This window comes from Mesoplodon mirus (genome assembly GCF_964341445.2).
Source record: "Mesoplodon mirus genome assembly, chromosome: 6".
Taxonomy (NCBI): domain Eukaryota; kingdom Metazoa; phylum Chordata; class Mammalia; order Artiodactyla; family Ziphiidae; genus Mesoplodon; species Mesoplodon mirus.
Window position 1 is genome coordinate 68,183,317 of NC_138982.1, and position 21,149 is coordinate 68,204,465.

Genomic DNA, 21,149 nt, shown 5'->3' on the forward strand with positions numbered 1-21,149 from the left:
TGTATTTATCCTGCTTGAGGTTTGTAGTACGTCTTGAACCTATACCTTGATCCCTTTAAATCAGTTTTGAAAAATTCTTAGTCATTGCCTTTTCAAGTATTGCTCCTATTGCTCTCAACTCAATTTCGCTCTGGAACTCCAATTACATATATGTTCAACCTTTTCACAATGTCTTACATGCTTTTTTATGCGATTTTCCACCTTTTTTTCTTCTTTTTTGGTTTGGATGCTTCCATCTGGATATTTTCTGCCAACCAATCTTCCAGGTTGCTAATGCATTCTTCATCTGTCTAAACGTTTTTGAACTCATTTATTGAATTTTTCAGTTTTAGAATTTATATTTGGCTTTTTTGTAATACATAGATTTCAGTTCTCTGATGAAATTCTCCATCTTGTCATCTATTTTCTTGAACATGTCAATCATGGTTATTTTACATTCTGTGTCTGATAATTCCAGTATCTGGATCATCTCTGTGTCTGTTTCTATTGTGTATTTTTTCTCTTGTCCCTGTCTCTTTGTATGCCTGGTAATTTTGCTTGAATGCCAGACATTGCATATGAGAAATTGTAAAGACTCTCAATGATATTAACTCTGGCAGACAGATTAAAAGCAGAATACCTTAAACCAATCAGGGAATAAGCTTACTTGAGGCTGGGTTTTAAGCCTTTACAAAGGTTGGTCTATATCTATTTACCCTTATTTCTAGGATGTAGTCCTATCAGTTCCAACTGAAAGCAAAAGGTGTTTACCATGGCCACTCTGCTTTGGTAGGCTCTGAATGCTAATGTTTATTTATCCAGCACTGTGGTACTGTCATTAGCTCTGTTTAGTTTCTCAGTCTCTTAACTGCCACTTTTTGTTCTGCCTCTCTAACTCTTAGCCTGTTCTGCTTACTAACTGGCAAATATGTAGAGGCAAAAAACAGATAATTCTATTTACTTATTTTTTAACTTTTTTAACATTTATTTATTTATTTTTGGCTGCATTGTGTCTTCTTTTCTGTGCACAGGCTTTCTCTAGTTGTGGCGAGCAGGGGCTACTCTTCACTGCGGTGCATGGGCTTCTCATTGTGGTGGCTTCTCTTGTTGCGGAGCATGGGCTCTATAGTGCGTGGGCTCAGTAGTTGTGACTCACAGGCTTAGTTGCTCCATGCATGTGGGATCTTCCTGGACCAGGGCTCAAACCTGTGTCCCCTGTGTTGGCAGGCAGATTCTTAACCACTGTGCCACCAGGGAAGTCCCAAAGCAGATAATTCTATTTAAATCAGTTCTCTGCACTTCCTTTCCCTCCAAAATCTTGGCATCTCAAGTCCTGGTTCCTTTGGTGGCCCTGAGCGCCCATATTTGTCTCTCCAGTGAATCTGCCAAAACTTCTGCTGACCTTTTCTGCTTTTTAATAGCCACTTTCTGCTCAGCTTCTCTGCCCTCTACCCATTGTAAATATGAGTCAGCAGATGACTCAGTGGGGATTGTAGAATGTCAGGCTTATCTCAGTGAGTTTGCCTTCTTTCAAGAATCTTGAGTCTTCAAGCCCTGGCTGCCTTGGTGGCTCTTCAATGTTTTCAGACATTAAAAAATTTTTTTAATTTAACTCTTCTAGGTGTTCTCATGGGAGGATTTTCTTGCTACAAGCTGCCTGCCATGGCTAGAAGTAGAAACCAAATAACCATTTTAAATACAGGGTCTGCTCAGAGTTCCAAAGTTGAAGTTTAAATTCAGAGTGATTATGACAACTGATGGTGTTCTCCTTTTTAAAAATAATATACTGTCCTTGGTACTAGAAGAACTGTGATGGACACAGAATAATAGTAATGACCTATAACATAAGTCATTACTATTATCATCCCCATTTTTATAGATGAGGAAACTGAGGAACAGGGCATCTCAGTCAGTCACTGAAAGTCATATAGCTAGCAAGTAACAGTGCTGGGATTTGAATCCATGTGGTCTGATTCTTGAGGTCACTCTTAACAGAAGCATAGGACATTAAACAAGTTCTTATTATTGAGAATGTAGTATGATACTCTTCTCTCTCCCTTCCCCCAGATCTATAACAAGCAATAACAAATATACAGAGAGACCTTTATACCATAACATCCTTCAGGAACTCACTGGATTTTTCTTTTCCATTTGTATCCCCTGCAGGCCTTTCACAGAGCTGGGCACATGCAGATCCACAATAAAACATTTTGATTTCCAGTGTAAAGCTGAGGTCTGAAGTTATATTTTATCATTTGTCCTGTTGCTTTTCTTGTGTTACCGTTAAGAATTCAGCAACACATATTGCATTTATGAAAATGAAATTTAGGGATACACAGTACGATTGTGCAGCCCAAAGAGATAGTTTAGGGCAAATCTATCCTGTGCTTTGCTTGTCAAGCTAAGGGATACCCACTGCAGCAGGGAGGAAAGGGTACCTTTTTCCCATTCAGGTTCTGGACAACTCTAAGTTAGAATTTTTCTCTAATCTATCTCACAGGAGGAATTACCCATCTTTTCTAGCCAAAGCAGTTGAACAGGAAGATGTCTAAACCCAACTATTTGTTATCGTATACCTCTGTTTATTTGGGACCCACTGCATGGGAAATTAACAGGGTCTGATAACACTGATCTCAGAGTAGGGAGAAGGAAAATAGGACAGGAAAGCATTGGGCATATTTGTACTTCAGAAAGGGAAGAGTTGAATCAGTTTTCTGTTCTCGAAAGCTATCTTTGGTGTCAGACCAAAACTTTTTGTTTAGTAGATTTCCAGAGAAGAAACTCCAGGTGAAAGTAGCAGCCAGGGCCTTTTCTGATATCCTACAATTTCATTTCCTCTGTTGTTTTCACAGCATGAAATGCCCCAGTGTTTCTCTCCTAACCAGTGGCATAAGTTTACCCAATGTCAAGGAACTCCAAAGACCTTAGAGCACATTCTGTATATTTATTCCACTGGTAGTAATATCCTTTTAGACAATGGACACAGAACAGTGTTGAGTGGTTTCTCCAGAAGCTGAGAACTATTGTTCCCACACCCAGTAAATATTTAACTCTATAAAAAGGTTAAGCAAATATATTCTCATAAAGCATGTGAAATTGATCTATTTTGGATTTAAATAGAGCTAAACCAATTTTATGCAACAATTTTAGGGCATCTATCTAATAAACAACTTTCTACTGGTGATTTTATTTATCTTGGGATCATCTCAACCAAAAATTCTGGGAATAGGCAAACAAAAAACTCACTGAATTCTAAGCAAAATTCCAGCAGACCTTTCACATTAATTGGAATAACTTTTTCTTTGTTAAGTTGCTCAGGGACTTTGTTAAAAAAAAAAACATTGATCTCTTTTGAGAGGCTCTGGCCAAAATGTAGTGGATTGATGCTTATGAGATATGTTTATGATGATGAATTACAAGGCTGTTTATGTTGATTCCTTCTCTTGCTGGAAAAAACAAATCCAAATTTGAGCCATTGGCTCTTAAATAAATGTTTCCCTTGAAATAATAAAGAAAAACATACCATTGTTAAAATAATGTATAAAGGGCAGAAAACACCTTTCAGAAGACCCTCTTTGCTTCCAGGTGGAAACCAAATAGGCTAGTATTTTTAGAATGCTGAGGTTTTGTGTATGGATACAATAATTGAGTGACTTCAGCTACTTAAACAGTCTTGTTAAACAGGGAAGCTTGGTACTTTGGAAACCAAATAGGCTAGTATTTTTAGAATGCTGAGGTTTTGTGTATGGATACAATAATTGAGTGACTTCAGCTACTTAAACAGTCTTGTTAAACAGGGAAGCTTGGTACTTTTTCTGACTGTGTTTAGGGGATTTTGTACCCAAATATTACTCTGGAATGATCTGGGGAAGGGTGATTTTACTGGTTACTGGTAATAGTTGCTAACATTGACTACATGATATGTTCTAGGGACCGTACTAGGCAATTTTATATTATTTAATTTAATCCTCACAACAACCCTATGAGCTAGATACTGTTACTATCCCCGATTTACAGGGAAACTAAGCTTTAGTGAGGTTAAATAACTTTCCTAAGACAGTAGAGCTGGGATTTGAACCCAGCATATCTTTGCTACTCTCTTAAAATACAGTGGCATGAGGGGGATGGTTGAGAGTAGTGGGAGGGGAGTGTAAGTTAATATAAACTTTTTGGAAAGTAGTTTTGAAATACTTATCAAAAGCCTTTAAAAAATACCATATATTTTGACCAAATAATTACACTTCTGAGGGTCTAGTTTAGGGCATTGTTCAGAGATTTAGACAATGATTATGTACAAGAATGTTCACTGCAACATTATTTATAAGAGTTTATAATATAGGTTGAAAACTAATGGTCTCTACTAATTATAATAGGCACAATATAAATTATGACAAAGGCATAGTTGGAACATTGTGCATCTTTTAGTAATAATATTAAAAAACGTATTTTGGGGGAAATGTTCAGAATTTGTTGTCAGGTGAAAAAGAGATATAAAACCATAGATGTATAGTATGATCATAATGATGTTTAAAATGGAAGGAAATCCAGCAAAATGTCAACAGTGCCTATCTGCGGATAATGGATTATGAGTAATTTTTATTTTCTCCTTTATGCTTTTTGATATTTAAAATTTTTGTCTAGAATGAGTACAAAGTACTTTTATAACCAGAAGAAAACGCTATTATTAATTTTGTTTAAACTGAAGAACAATAAATTAACCAACATTGCAATTTCCATTGTCAGCAAATCACCTTTTGCTTTTAATTAAAAAAATTTGTTTTGCTCTAACTTAGTCCTTTTTTCGCTGTGCAATTTCTAGAATATCACTGTAGAAGAAATCATCATCGCAGGCAGATATCTTGGAGCAGAGTGAAGCCCTGCGTTTACTCGAGGCTTGCCCTAAGCGTTGTCTGTAAGTGCTCTCCTTGGGCACGTTTAAATCCCCTGGACCTTCCCAGCAGATGGTAAGGAGACACCCAAAGGCAGGGCTCAGGGAGCTGTAATCAAAGTGCATCAGAACATGGAGAATATGGTCAGAATGTATCCTCTGAAATTGATGCTAATCAAAGTAGTAGAATAGAGCTCCTACAAAGTAAAGACGCCTTCAGAGAAAAATTGTGAATACATTCTTTTGTTTTTCCAGCAAATATTTATAGACCACCTTCCATGTTAAAAATTCCGTGTTAGGAGGGCTTGGGAAAGTTAGTATAAGTCAGCCATGATAAGCCCACGAGGCTGCCTGAGTTTTTGTTAGGGTGACAGAGGGTCTCCAATCAGGGGAGCAGAGAATCTCTCAGTGTAGTTAAGAGGCTGGCAAAAGGAGTTTTCAAATCTGATTGAAGTTGGGAGGTATTGTGAGGTAAGACCTACATAATGAACATAAGAGAAGCTTAAATCACCTCCCAGGTATGAAGTCCTACCTGTGTTCCCTCCTTGCCGGAACTGTTTATAAGTGGGAAAGCGGGGTTGGGTGGGCAGTGGTGAGGGAGAAAGAGTGCAGACGTCCACTAAGCAGTGTCTAATGAATAGAAGACTGAGAAGTGGTAAGACACAACTAAAGCAGACCCAGTTCCTTCTTTCTCCTTCTCCTTTTAAAAGTCTCAGACTAGAATCCCAGATTCCTTCAGCCAATATCATAATGAGTTAGAACACCTCTACAAGTGCTCATCCCTAATTCTCTGCTCTGACCTGGCCACTTCTCCACTGGCATCTCCCACAACTCTCCCTCTTGTTCGAGTTGCTCCAGAGACACTGGCTTTTTGGCCATGAAACACGCCAGGCATGTTCCCACGTCAGATGTTTTACCCTTCCTGTTCCTTCTCTGCACCACTGTCCCCATGGTCATTCACACGTCGGATCACATGTCTCTTCCTCATAGTCCCTTCCCTGCCATCTTATGTAAAACACTCTCTTCCCTCCCCCTGCCCCCTGGCACTCTCCAGCCCCCTACTCAGTTTTATTTTGCTTTCCTAGCACTTACCACTATTTGACAATATATTATATGTTTAATTGTTTGTTTATTGCTTATTGTCCTGCATTAGAATGTATACTCCATGAGGGCAGGGACTTTGTCCATTTTATTCACTATTGTATTCCCAGTATATAGAACAATATTTGGTACATAGTAGGTGCTCAAAAAATAGTTATTGAGTAAATAAATAAATGAATGTACTTTTCTGGAGGGTTTTGTATCCCATATGGTTTGGGAATATGTGTCAAAACATAAAATGATACATACCTTTGACCTAGCCAATCCAACTTCTTAGATTTGCATTAAGGAGATAATCATACAGTTGAAAAATAATATACATAATAAGGTTAATCGCAGGATTGTTTACAGTAACACACAGAGTGAGAATCTAAATATCCATTAGTGGAACATTGTGATATAGACAAACAAATTGACATTGTTATATGTAAATCAATATTGATCAACATGGAAAAATGTTTACAACATGTTAGGGGGTAAGGAAAATTGATTCAGGAACAGCATATATGGAATGATTGTATCTTAATAAGATTCTTTCATACTTTGTATGTATCTGTGCATAGAAGAATGTGAGGAAAGGTATTCACTAAAATAATAGCAGTAATCTTGGTGGGTGAGAGTGGGATTTGGGGTACTTTTTATTGTTTCTGTATACTTTGTATATTTTTTAAAATAAATGACCTTGTGTATTTCTGAAAAAAATGTAAACAAAGTTAATAGAGCTGTTTTATAAAAAGTTTTTGTCTACTCTAGAGCTGATTCTAGTCCACCCTGTGTCAAAGCAGCCCACAGTTGACTGACTTACCAGCTGAAATTCCAGGAAGAGGTATTGCAGGTTTACCTTCTGGCTCCTATAGGGGACATTTGCTGTCCTTCTCGATGTTGTCATTCCTCTTTTCCATTGCCCTGCCACTGCCCTAATTTAGACTCTTTCCTGGTCACGTGGACCAGATAGCGGTTGCCCCCTAAGTGGTCTTCCTGCCCTCTCCTGTCTGTCTCCTCCAATGGAGCAAACTACAGTAACTCCCTGTGACCCACAGCAGACTCCAAGCTCTCAGCCAGCCATCTCGAGCCTTCCACACACAGCCCCAGTTCTTGCCCTGTCAACTCTTGCATTCTAGGCCCTAGAGAATGACCTTCCAGGAAAGCTACAGTGCTTAAAATCTGTACTAATCCTTTGCTTCTTAGGAAATTGGTTTCTTTTAATTTAAGTAATGTATATGTATGACTGGTAAACTTTTTGAAGGCAGGAAGTATTTCTTACGTTTTCTTGCATTATGCACTGAATCTATTTGTTTATTCATTCAGCAGATATTTGTTGAGCACCTGCTGTGTACATGACCCTGTGCTAGGTTCTTGAACAGAGCAATGAACGCTCGGAAGCCACTGTGAAGGGCCTTTGCTCATTTGAGATCTCTTGAGTGATAGTCTTCCTTCCAAACTGCACACCTACCAGTAATATTTGCTCTGTCCCTTCAACAAGGGAATGATTTGTAAGGAAGAGGGACCAGTAACTAACACTCAATTCGCTCTATTATCAATAAGGACTAACAAAAGGGCTTTGAAAGGAAATAGTCTCTTCTCTTTGTCCTTCAGGAACCACAAACCCTAGATGCTATAGAATGAAACCTTCATCAGATTTCTTGATGAACAAAGTCTATTGAACCAGGCAAGCTTCCTGCTGAAGAGAGAGGACAGTCATAATGCTGAGAGGTGAGATCCTGAATGTTCCCAGACCGTTGTGAACTGTCAAATAGATCATTCTAGGATACAATTTCCATTGTGAACTGCAGCAATTATGTAATATCATACCATATACTTCCCAAGTTTTTCATGCATATTAGAAACCATGAGGTTAAATCTAAGAATCCTAAGAGACTACTTAAAAAAATACAAAATATGAAGTTATTGTCATCAATAAGTTTGAAAAGTTGCATAAATATGAGTAAGTAATCAAAGCTCTCAGTGGCTAAATTAATGAAATGGACACATTTCAGTACTTACTCTAGGTGGTTTAGGGGGATTTTGGGCCAATAATTCCCCTCGCTTTGCCAGACCATAAATTAAGTAGTTAATTTTTGTTGTTGTTGTTGTTTTGTGGTACGCGGGCCTCTCACTGTTGTGGCCTCTCCCGTTGCAAAGCACAGGCTCCGGATGTGCAGGCTCAGCGGCCATGGCTCATGGGCCCAGCCGCTCCGTGGCATGTGGGATCTTCCCGGACCGGGGCACGAACCCGTGTTCCCTGCATCGCCAGGCGGACTCTCAACCACTGCGCCACCAGGGAAGCCCAGTTAATTATTTTTATTGAGAAGTGAATGAAAGATTCAGAACTCTGAGAGACATACTTCAAAGGGCTTTTTCAATAGAATCTCTTTTGCTGTCTACTCAAGGTAACATTAAATAATAATCAGTAATGTTTTTCTTTTGTCCCCAAACTCCAAATGGGTATAGTCTAACCCCTTTCTTATAGCCAAGATGATTCTCAGTAAACATCCAATTATAACATTTCCTTTCTCATTTAGACACTGAAAGGTCAACTTGATTTTTTAATAGAAATATCCCAAAGTAGCAAGTATCCATAATTTTTCAAGACACAGAGCAAGACATAAAATTTTTGCAAAATGTCTTTTGCTTGCATTAATTCCTTTGTGGTAACATATTATCCTTTGGAAATGAGATATTGTGCACCGACAGCCCATATCATTCTCATCTGGAGGTAGGTTCCAGATGATAGAAGTATTGTCACATGGTGTATAGCCAAGAGTTTTGGTCTATGGGAGTAGGATTTTTCAAAGGTACCTTTATCTTTTTTTTTTCTTTCTATTGGGAAAAATGGCCATAAATATGGCCATGCATTATATTATTAAGGAGGTAAGTATTGGTGTTATTTTAGAGACAAAGTTTAATAAAAGAGACATTTCTCTAGATCATTTTCCTAACAATGTGGGTAGAAGCAGCCAGGGTGGGTCTGGTGGTTATGTGGAGTTAGGGATCCGGCTTCTTTGATCTTCTTACTACACTTAACATGCAACTTCTACTTTGTGGACCAACATGACTCTTCTGGCTCCAGCCAGCACATCTGCATTTCAGCTGTAGGGAAGGGGAGAGATGGAAGGGGAGAACACACTGCTTTCTCTCAAGGGTATGGTCCCAAAGTTGCATACCTCATTCTACTTACATCGCACTGGCCAGAACTTAGTCAAATGGCTACACCAAGCCACAAAGGGGGCTAAGAAATGTCAACTTTACTTAGGTGGCCTTATGACAAGCTAAAAACTCTATTCACATGTAAGAAGATGAGAATGGAAATGAGGGGACAACTGGCAGCCCCATCCCCATGTACAAACAAGGAGGGAGAATAAAGGAGAATGAAAGAATTGGAGAAGTTAAGAAAGAGGGAGAAAGAGAATGGGAGAAGGAAAAGGCAAAGGTTGTCTTGATAAACGTAGACTATATATGGTGTTTTCTTTTTTCTGTTGGTCAGTTGACTCTAGATATCTGAATTTATTTCTTATCACTGCAGTTTGCAGTGCAATAAACCTCTGTTTACCTCTTCCCAGTAGCTCTTATTTACTCAACTCCATTCAAAGAATAAATATTTGTGGGTGCTTTCTGCAAACCGGGAACTGTGGTAGGTGTCAGACATACAGTGGAGAAAAAGAAAGATCAGTCCCTGCCTTCAAAGAATGATATGAAAGCGTGAGGTGGGGGAACAGATACAAATCAAGTAATTGAAAAATGATGAATGATATAAAATGATGGGTACAGAGAGCTATAGTGGCATAGAGGTGAGCACCCAGCCTATGCTGGGGAGAGAATAATTTCTATTAAATGCCTTTCTGAATAAAACACCCACAGAAGCCTATTAGAAGGAGAAAATTATTTTTCTAGATTGCTTTGATCCCAAGAATGTTATACCAGAGGCTATAGAGTCAAGTCCATTTAACCGAATCTAATGAAACAACCATGTCTTCAGTATCTACTGTGTCTGAGGTACTGGGCCAGGAACTGCAGAGGCTACAAAACAGAATGAGAATGGGTCTCACGTCTTAAGTGGCTCATGCTCTAGTGAAGGAGACAACAGTGCAACTCAAGGCATCGTGATCAAGAGCTACAGTAGAGATGTCCATAAAGCCTCGGGGGAAAGGGAGACGAATGCTAACTCTGTGTGATCTCAGTCTTCATGGTGTCTTAGCAGAGCCTTGAATCCTGTGATTGTGTAGAAGGGTCTTTTAGGAGGACACAGCTGGAACAAAAGGCACAAAATGCAAGGTACGTTTAAGGACTGACTTTTAGTCAAATGTAGCTGGTGGAGTGTTGGGGGGTAGAGGGGTGTCGTGCGACCCTAGGCATAGAAGTTAGGGCAGATTCAGGGCGGCCTTGATCACAGCGCTGAGGACTTTCTTCTGTAGGCCAGGGGAGTTTGATGATCAGTTCCTCTCTGCTTTTAGAAGCTAACCACAGAGAAGGGAAATCTGAAACAGGAAAGGAGAGCTTTAAAACATGGTTAGGGGACTTCTCTGGTGGTCCAGTGGTTAAGACTCCGTGCTTCCAATGCAGGGGGTGTGGGTTTGATCCCTGGTCAGGGAACTAAAATCCCATATGCCACGGGGTACGGCCAAAAATTTTTTTAAAATTAAAATTAAAATGTGGCTAGACAGAGGGGATTAAAGAGAGAGGCCTTGATGAGGAGGCATGTTTAGGCTGAGCATCTGCCTGGATGTTTACAGGATGGGGAGGAGAAGCACAGAGGGGAAGAAAACTCTGAGGTTTTAAGCTTGAGTGATTGGGAGGGTGGTGCTGACATTTAGTGGTTTAGGGAAGAAAAGGAGGAAAGAAGCACTGGCTAAACACTACTGGCTGTCTACCCAACGGCCATGTCTCTGTTCTTCACAGAGCCCAGTTTTGTCAAATGTCAATCATCCTCAGTCCCTTAGGAGTGTCCTAATTGGTGTAAGCCATCAGCTTAAGGAGACCCTCCCCTGCTGACTGTTACTGGTCCAGGGGTGGACATGGCACTTAATTGACCCTACCATATCGAGTGCATAGTCCATGTCTGGGAAGGTACACTCCATGTTGTAGGAAGTGGACAGCAGAATCAGGTAGCTAAACACCCAGACTGAAAAGGGAAGCCCCAGGGAACTGAAAAGATAAGATGATCATGGAGAGAGAAGAGTTCAGGAAATCAACCTCATCAAGTCGTTTATGAATCCCTGGGCTCACCCTTGGCCTGTACATGTATAGACATGGCCCTAAATAGATTGCCAAAGACTATGAGAACTAAACTATGGGAGAGGCCACCATGCTGGTCCCACACTGGTCACCGGACGGCACATACAGGGCACAGATCCCTATAGCCTGCAAAGACTCAGAAAACTGAACTGTCATTAGAACTGCAACCCATAGAAGGCGGGTCAGAACTTGTGACATGAACCCAACCAGATCAATTGCCTGCTAAGCCAGAAATATCAAAATTCTCCATAGGATATAAACAAGAACCTGAGTCTTATTACACAACAATCAGAGTATCAAAGGTACAATCCAAAATTACTCATCATACAAAGAACCAGGGAAATGTCAACTCACAGGAGACAAGATAAGTGACAGCAGCCAACAGATTTTGGAATTATCACTTTTAAGTAGCTATTATAGAAATGCTCCAAGAGGTAAAGGTAAACAGTCTTGAAATGAATGGAAAGATAGAAAGTCTCAGCAAAGAAATAGAAGATATAAAAAGAACCAGATACAATATTGAAATAAAAAGATACAATAACCAAAATAAAAAGTTCCCCAGATGGACTGAATAGCGGAATGGATATAACAGAAGAAAAAGTCAGTACATGCGAAGACAAATCAATGAAAATTATCCAATCTGGACAACAGAGGAAAAAAAAAAAAGATATGGTGAGGGTAGGAAGATAATAGCCCCTCTCTCTCCTGTGGGAGCATACCAAAAGATCTAACATTCATGTCATTAGAGTCCCAGAGATAGAGTAGACGGAGGAAACTTCAGAAAAAATATTTGAATGAATAATGAGTGAAAATTTCCCTCATTTTTTTTTTTTTTTTTGGCCGCACCATGTGGCTTGTGAGATTTTAGCTCCCCGACCAGGGATTGAAGCCGGGCCCTCGGCAGTGGGAGCTTGGAGTCCGAACCACTGGACCACCAGGGAATTCCCAAAAATTTCCCTAACTTTGGAAACGAGCCACAGAGATACAGGATAAGAGTAAAGAACAAGGCAAACAAAATGTCATAGAAGACAACAAGGGATTGAAAAGATTTTGGACATATGAATGCCCAATACTGCCCCTTACTTACTGTGAGACCTAGGGGAATTTTGCTTATGTTTCTGAGTCTCAGTTTCCTCATCTGTAAAATGGGTAGAGTGAGGCCTATCTAAAATAAGGCTATCGTGAAGATTGAATTCAGTAATCTAAATAAAGCACTTAGCACAATTCCTGAATCACAAGAAGTGCTGAATAAATGATAGCTTTTAAAAACAGGGAAAGAGGGGGGTCAGCAAAGAAGCCAAGGATGATGAGGACTGAAAAGAGACCATAGCGTTTTGCACAAAGAAGATGATCATCTGAGATGATTTTGGTGGGCAGAGCAGAAGCCAGACTATTGTGAACTGAGGAGTAAATGAGGGCAGAGGGAGGAGGAGAAGTCAGCATAAACATTTTTTGACAAAGTTTGGTGATGAACAGAAGCTGAGAGCTAAAATACTTGCTTGAGAATGCAAAGCTGACGGAATATTCCTTCCTTTTTCAGATGGAGAATTTGATCCTGTTTTTTAAGCTGAAGGGAAGGTGCCCAGGAGAGGAAGAGATTAATGGTTCAGGAGAAAAATGGGATGCCTGATGGCACAGGAAGTGATTGGATCAAACCCACAGTTGGTCTTTTTGTGTGTTTTTTCTTTTTTTGTGTGGACGTGTTTGCCGTTGCAATGGCTTAAAGCAGAGATAACAAGTCTACTACAAACGAAAGTGCATGATTATCATGGTTTGCAGATGATACGTTTACTGTTCTAAAACAGAGATTCTCAGCCCTTTTCCACACATGGCCCTTGAAGAAAATGATAGTATCTATAAGATATATTGGAGTAAGCCATAGGGGATTTGGAGGCAATTTTCTGTGGCTTGGTGAAAAAATTTTAGTGTGTTTTTATATTATATAATTATGATAATAAAAATAAAATGTAATGTATTACAAAAGATATTCAATATTGAATTTATATAAAACTTCCATGTAAAATATTCTCAGATTATTTACCTAAATACTTAGGCTTACTTCTCTGGATGTAACTTTAATATAGGATTATATGCCTAAATCTTTAATATGAGATTAATATAAGATTATATAAGGGGTCATCAGCATTTCTTGGTTTTGACTTTTTAATGATCATCTCTTGCTAGTCAACACGAATGAGAAACTTTGTTCATATAAATTGCTAATTTAAAATATTTAATTTAATTTTAAAAATTTATAATAGTTGCCAGGAAAATCTAACAGTTTTTCATTCTTTTTTCTTTTTTTTTTAACATCTTTATTGGAGTATAGTTGCTTTACAATGGTGTGTTAGTTTCTGCTTTATAGACAAATGTGATATTGAAATTTGTTGTGATGATGCAAATAGATTTTTCAAAACAATATAGCTTTTTCATATCATGTACTTCAAAGTAATGATGAAGCTCTAGTGTGAGGAAAAGACAGGTGTTATTAGAGCAGTCACCTTGCAAGTAGCTTGAATGTCACTAAAAGAATCCATCAACACAAATACGTGGCAGCACCTCCTGTGTCACGACCAAGATTCCAAGCTGCCACCTGTGAAGTGCCTGCCCTGAGCCCCCTTGGGCTGTGATCTGGGCACCATGGGCACCTGGTACCCAAACCCCTCCAGCAGCTCCATGGTCCTAGGGCCACAAGGCAGAGATGTGCTCTGCAGCTGGCACAGAGGGGGCCTCCTGGCTGGAGGGCACCCTTGAGCTTGTTTAACAGGTTGCCGCAAAGCGAGGTGTGTGGGATGTGGCCGGTTCTTCTCATTGCTAATAGTGATCTCACACAATCAGAGCTCCTCTGCTTAGGGCTCTCTCGAGCCTCCAAGGAGCTTCTTGAATGTAGGTGACTAGTTACAAGTGGCTGCACCAGACCCTCCCTGACTGCTGGGCAGTCAGTGTCTTACAGAGCACCCGAGTCCCCCTCTCGGCACAGCAGGGGACCGCACACAGCGCACCAACTGGAAAGCTCCGGTCTGGAAAGCCAAGGAAGAAAGTATTGACATGAATAAAAGAGTGAGAAGAATGACTTAATATATGAAAGATACATGCATATACGTTAAGTTAAATATCTGAAAATTACCGGATTTTCTATTTACTAACTATAATGAGTAAGGAAACATAACAGAAAGAATGATTGCACTCCCAATAGCAACAAAAGAGATGAAATACCTAGGAATAACTTAACAAGAAATACGAGAGAGTTATATGAATAGATGACAAGATTTCACTACAAAGTATAAAAGAAGACTTTAGTAAATAGAACCATACTGTGCTCTTGGATGGGAGAACTGGATATTATAAAGATGTCAATTTCCTACCAAATTAATTTATAGTTACACTATAACTCCAATCAAAATCCCAATAGAGTTATTTTTGAAATATGACAAAATCATTCTAAAGTGCAGCTAGAGGACAGCCAGCAAAAGTAACTAATACATTCTTTTAAAATAAATTTCTTTATTTTATTTATTTATGTTTGGCTGCGTTGGGTCTTCGTTGCTGTGTGTGGGCTTTTCTCTAGTTGCGGCGAGCAGGGACTACTCTTCGTTGCAATGCACGTGCTTCTCGTTGTGGTGGCTTCTTTTGTTGGGGAGCACGGGCTCTAGGTGCGCAGGCTCAGTAATTATGGCGCGTGGGCAACTAATACATTTTGAGAAAAAAAAAATGTGGATGGCGGAGAGGGATTAGTTTTCCCAGAAAGTAAAAGACAACAGAAAGGAACAATAATGTTTTCAGTTTGTTTCTACTGCTAGTATAGTTTAGGGAAACAGAATAGATAGGCCAGAAATAGCCCATAGAATATATATGATGGTGATAAAGATGGTACACAGCACAGGACGGAAGTGGGGGATTCTCCGATGAATGGTCCTAGATATTTATTGGTGGGGGTGGGAGGAAGGATTGGAGGGAAAGTGTTGCTAAGTGTGTGTTTCTGTGCACGGGTCTTCAACTAGAGTCCCACATCCCACTCCTCTCCCAAGCCCTCACTTTCTATTCCCTAGGGTAGGAGGAGGGAAACACCTCACTGATGAGTTTAGAAGAAGAAATAGAGTGTGAGTGGCTCAGACCCCTCCTCTCTTGGATCTGCTGGGCTGCAGAGAAGCTGAGTGCTGTTCTGTCCTCTGCTCTGTGGCCCCTTATTGAGGAAGTTCCTGCTCCTGCCCTTTGGGGATTCACTGTGGTCTAGCAGGGCCTGGGTTCGGGTGGCCCAGGCAGCTTAATCCAGGGGTGAGGTGTATTAACAGACTATTTTGGCTGTTTAATCTTAAATTACATATTCTAATCAGCTTTACCCAGAAATAAAGGAGACAACATCGGCCTGCATTGCCTTTATCTCTTAATTGGTTTCTAACTCATGAAGGGGAAAGGATATTATTTGTTGGTCCAGTTAAAAACTCCAAAACTGGACCAAGTGGTTGGCTAGCTGGGGAAAAAATTTATATCATAATGCATGCCAGTATATGAAGAATAACTTTTATAAATGTCAAACTATTATAAATAAAAACTGGAAGACAATATCAAATTTCTGGATCAGAGAAGACTCTCCAAGGTTAAAAACAAATGCAAAGATCCCAAAGGCAAAGATACATAGCTCTAACAAGATTTAAAAACAGTGTGTACATATAAAGAAGCAAAAGAAAAAACCAAAAAGAATAAAATGACAATTATCAAGCTGGAAAATTATTTCTAGTAAACATTACACAAACTTACTGCCATAAATTTCTCAAGTAAACAGATAAAATGACCAAGAACATGAATACCTCAACAGATGAATGGGGAAAAATATTTAATAGACAATTCACAAAAAGAAAAGTACATATAGTTACTGAATATGTGAAAAATGTCATATTCACAAATGTCCAAAGAGATGCAGTTAAAATGAAACATTCTTTGTCTATCCATTTGGGAAAAAATGATAAAACAAGAATGCTAGTACTGGTGAGGGTATAATGAAATGATCACCGTGACTGGTAGGAACATAAATCAGTACCATTTTTCTGAAAAGAAATTTGGCAACATTTATCATGAGTCTTAAAATGCTTATACCTTTTGACTCCAATAAATCTAGGAATCTACCATAAGGAATTTGCAGAAATGCAAAATAAAGATTTATGTGCCTAGGTTTTTATGATAAAATAAATGGAATAATATGTGTATGTCCAACACTAGTAAAGGCAAGTACATTATCATATATTAGAATATGACATGGCCATCAAAATTAAGCTACAAAGAGCTTAAAAATCATCTAAGAACATTAAAAAAATCAACAACAACAAACTTATAAACCTCTCTGTTAAAACAAAATGATCTAAGGCAGCTTGTGAGTAGATTTAAAGTTCAGCAAGATTGCCTAGGTTAGAAGTAGGTGAGGGGAAGAGGCCAACAAGAATAGAGAAAACATAAGAGCTGGAAAGAACCTATTACAAAAATGAAAACAATTGCTCAAGTCTGAACACTGGCTATGGTTGGGCCACAAGTCTGACTCTGCGAATTCAAAAAGCAAAGATGTTTTAGAACATCACAGTGTGGAATTTGCTAGGGAGGCAACGTGAGATACATACAAAGATTGTTAGGCACGATTAAAGGCACATATGAGCTTCAGCAATATGATTTTTGTGGTGGATCCGCTTGGCAGACATCTGTGATTTTCTCCAGCAACTCTCAGCAGCCTGAAAATAGCAGAAGCCACAGCATCAGAGGCTGAGAAAATGGGTGTTGGGTAAATTCAAGTTTGGAAATCGACACAATGAAGGTGGGAGAAAACCAGGGTGGTAAAAGCATCTAGGGTGCTGGTTTGAGCAATCATTTATTCTCTCAGCAAAACTTTTTGACACATACTGTGTACCAGGCACTGTCCTAGTTATTTTTGGATACATCAGTGAACAATGACTAAGATCCCTAAATGTGAGAGTGGGGTGGGGAGGGGACACAGCATAAGGAATAATCACAATAATGTGTGTAATGAGGAACAAAAGAAATAATTGTGCAGGGTGGAGGGAATTGGGAGTGTGGACCAAGAGTGGGTGAGGATGTGTGGCTGGGCAGTGAGACTTCAAGGAAGTGAGGGAGTGAGTCAGGAAGATACCTGGACCACCGGGATCTAGAACGGGCAGTGAGGGAGGAGAGGTGAGGCAAGGACCTGGGTCTTAGATGGGGAGAGTGAGAGGGTCTGGGCACAGTTCGTGCAGGAAAGAAAGAACAATCAGGAAGCTGTCCCAAGAGTGGGGAATTCCTGAGCTTGGAAACATAGAGATTCACAACTTTTATCTTAAACTCACTCCCTTTCCTCACAGAACTATTTTAAGATTTTCCAGTTACACATGTCCCCAGAGGTGCAGCCTTTTCCCTGCCTTGATTTCAGAGCAAGTGCTATGTGGGCAGAGTGAAAATTAGGATTTTATAAGAGAAAACGCCTTGATAAAAAATTTTTTAAAGGACTGAGTGACTCACACCTTCCAAAGTGCCTTCTTTAGAGGTTTCAAAGTAAAGATAGGATTGTAGAGCACACAATTGTACACACAAGGTGATCACAACTTTGTCAGATAACAACACAGTCCAAAATCATATGCATAGAAAGAAAAGAAAAGGAGGATGGAAGAAAACACCAAAATATCCACTGTGGCTGGCTGTCTTTGGGGTGGGACTACCTAAGCTCTTTTCTTCCTTTGTTTCTTCTTGTTTTACTTTTATAATGGTTGAAGAATCTTTTACTTAAACATAGGCTAGGTTTTTTTCCCTCAGTTTTAAATATAGACCTGCTAGAAAGGAAGGGAATGTAATGGACAAAGGATACAAGAGATAATTAACCTAGGAAATAAAGATAGTAAAGGTAGTATGAAAAGACAGGCTACATCACTAGGAACCACAGAAATGAAAATTGAGCCTTTTAAAATTTATCTTTTTTTGCTCATTACACTGACAATTAAAAAAAGCTTCATCAGGTGGAACTGGAAAAAGTGGAGGCAAAGAAATCATCAAGGAAATGGTTCAACAAAATTTCCTAGAACTAAAGGAAATATAGCTGACTGAGTGGCCATCAACATAGATGAAAATAGACTCAAGTCAATGCATAGTCTCAAGACATTTCACAGCACAGAGGACATGGATAAGATCTTACAAGTTTCTAGAGGGGAAAGAAAACAGCCTATGCAAAAGAGAGTCATGAATCAGAATAGTTCTGGATTTTTCAACAGCAAAACTGGAACCTAAAAGAAAGTAGAGAAATGTCCTCAAAAATATCAGAAGCAAAATGATTTCCAGCCTGTAATTTTATACCCACCAAACTATCAATCAAATGAAGATAAGACAGAGACATTGTCAAGGTCTCATAAATTTACCTCTGATCCACTCCTTTCTAGGGAGGTGACTGGAGGGTGTGCACCACAAAAACTAAGGAGTAAACCAAGAAAGAAAACAGCTGAAAGAAGAGACAGGGAAAGAGAACATCTAGATTGATGTTAAAGAAAGACCCTCAAATGGCAGCCCGCCCAGATCACAAGTCAGAAGTCTCCAAAAGAAAATTCCTCAGGAATATGATTTGATAGATACCCAGTGTCTCCAAACATCTTGAGAGGAATTTAGAGGATTAATGGAGAATTTGCAGTCAAATTGCTAGGAAGTATGTTGAAAAATAAGCAAATAAAAATAGGTAATTATTAATTCTAGGGGATACACAAAGTTGCAGAGGAAAGGGAATATAAATCATAGTACAACTTCTGACTCAGTTTGAATAAAGTCCAAATAGTCATCAGAATGTAAACACTGACTATCTCTCTAATCAAAGTTGTGATGTGACTCTGACGGGAGGATGGTGGACTAGGAAGGGGCATTATATGGTGGGGAGAAGAAAGCTAAATCCTTTTCTTTCATAGAAAAAAGTTTAAAAAGGGATGTGTAAGCCAGACACCTCTTCTCCCTTCGGACACTCTTAGGCCTGGATGGGAAGTTATGAGAAAGGCAGACAGCCTGAGGATAAAGGTGACACACTGGAAATAGATAGCAGAATGGAAAGATAGAATCTGGGTCCTTGGTGATCTAGCACTGAATTAACCAATCCTGGAATGTACTGAGATCGACTTGGTGTGCAAAGACCTCAGTGATGACGCTGTGAACATCTGTGGCTTCCATATTCAAGTTCTTGGTACAACTAACCCCACAAGGTGGCACATCCATTGAAGATTTTCTAAAACACTCTAAGAGCAAAGAAGAAGTCAGTGTTAATGATAAGATACATTATTATTAAGCACTAACAATGTGCCATGTCCTTCAGGCTACCTGAAGATTGATAGCCCTTTCAGACTATGAATTTTACTACCTCTGGTCTTAAATCTTTGCACACACAGAATTATTGAAAGAAGAAAATGACTTCACCTAAAATGGTCTCTAATATTTTATAGAAGTTTATGCTTTTAAGGTATAATTTCAACACATGACAAGTTACTGTTCTAAAGAAACACTATTATGTGCTAGCTACTTCAGAAATGTTAAACTAAAGAAATGAGTAAGATTATGATAATTTCTACAAGGACTTTCAAATATATAGAATTACCAAAAAAAAAAAAAAAGTATCCTTAACAGGACTAAATAAATAAATAAAAATAAAGACAATGATAGGTGGAATTTTTAAAAACTCATGAAACTCACCTTTAAAATAAACATATTATAATCACAGTGTTGGAATTAATATTATCAATATGTTTGCTGGTATTGCTGGAGATTCAAGGAAACTGATTCAATCTCTAACCATCTCAAGTAGCCAAAAAAAGAAATTCACTTATAAGTTAATATATGATGACAATTGCTTATAGTTTTTAAGTTCTCTGGATGTGCTAGGCATTATATTCAGTACTTTATGTGCCTATTTTCATTTAATTTTTACAGTTATCTTAGGAAGGGAGGTATTGTTATTATTCCCATTTGGCTTGAGAAAAGTATAGTTCAGGGAAGTAGGATCTAAGCCTGGATATGTTTGGGTCCAGAGCCTGGGCTTTTGGATCCAAAGCCTGGGCTTTAACTGCTGTGCTGTATGCACTCTCATTAAAGGTGAAGAAATCTGGTATCAGATATGAGAATGATGTCTCAACCATTTCTATACTAGACATTCAGTGTAGGTATGTTAATGGGGCCCAAGTGCTCTCTGAACGCAGGTACACACACCTGGTATTTCTCCCAGCTCCGGATCTCTCTTTATGCTCAGACGTACTTGACCCTGGACTGGCTGTGCCATGTAAATACTGCTTTCATATTTGTGCGGGGTTTTAGTATTCTATCTGTAGGTCTCCCACTTAACCATATGGTGATGTCTGGTTTTGACTGCATGCTCCCATCGACCAAGGAGCATGTCTGTCTCGCCTGCTTGTTACAGAGTTCCATCCCAGTCCTAAGTTCTGCCCACCATTCACACAAACTGCAAGTAGGAAAAATGAGTGGGCAGGAGGGGCTCAGAGGGGGAGGCAATGATCACACCGCACTCACACACAAAGAGGGGAGCCATCTGAACCAAGTGTAAAGGGGAGCATGGGCCCTCTTGGCACCAAACAGAGAATCACAGTCTGATTCTCCTGACATGGCCACCATTGGCCTGCCACCCTCCAAAGACATTTCATTTGCTTGCCAAGGAATTGGTCCAAAATGACTTGTGAAAAATGTCCCAGCAGGCTCTTGACAAACCCTGAAATGAGATGGGAAAGCGTTAAACAGGATTGGATTGTCAATAAATGATATGTAAGAACATCAACATAAAAAGCTTTTATGAAAAAATAAAAAAAGCTTTTATGTCTGTCTCAACTATTTAATCTCTGACAGTTCAGAAGTGCATCTTCCCTGCCCTGGTGTTAATGAACAGTGACATTTGAAGTGAAGCGAGCTGTTTCAATGTCCTTTGGAAATGAAAATGGAGGTG

The 21,149-nt window shown here is 39.2% G+C and overlaps 1 long non-coding RNA gene across 4 annotated transcripts in view; it reads left to right on the plus strand.

Annotated features, from left to right (window-relative positions):
- The window catches only part of LOC309806619, a 23,288-nt gene extending 9,770 nt beyond the window's left edge, over nt 1-13,518 (plus strand). The window contains exons 2-6 of one of the 4 annotated variants that reach the window (XR_014294408.1): nt 4,799-4,943; nt 6,722-6,794; nt 7,565-7,681; nt 9,945-10,240; nt 12,741-13,518. This is a non-coding gene — a long non-coding RNA (uncharacterized lncRNA). The remainder of the gene's footprint in view (nt 1-4,798; nt 4,944-6,721; nt 6,795-7,564; nt 7,682-9,944; nt 10,241-12,740) is intronic. The other 3 variants (XR_014294409.1, XR_014294410.1, XR_014294411.1) reach the window with 3 other exon arrangements.
- The last annotated feature ends 7,631 nt before the right edge of the window (nt 13,519-21,149 follow it).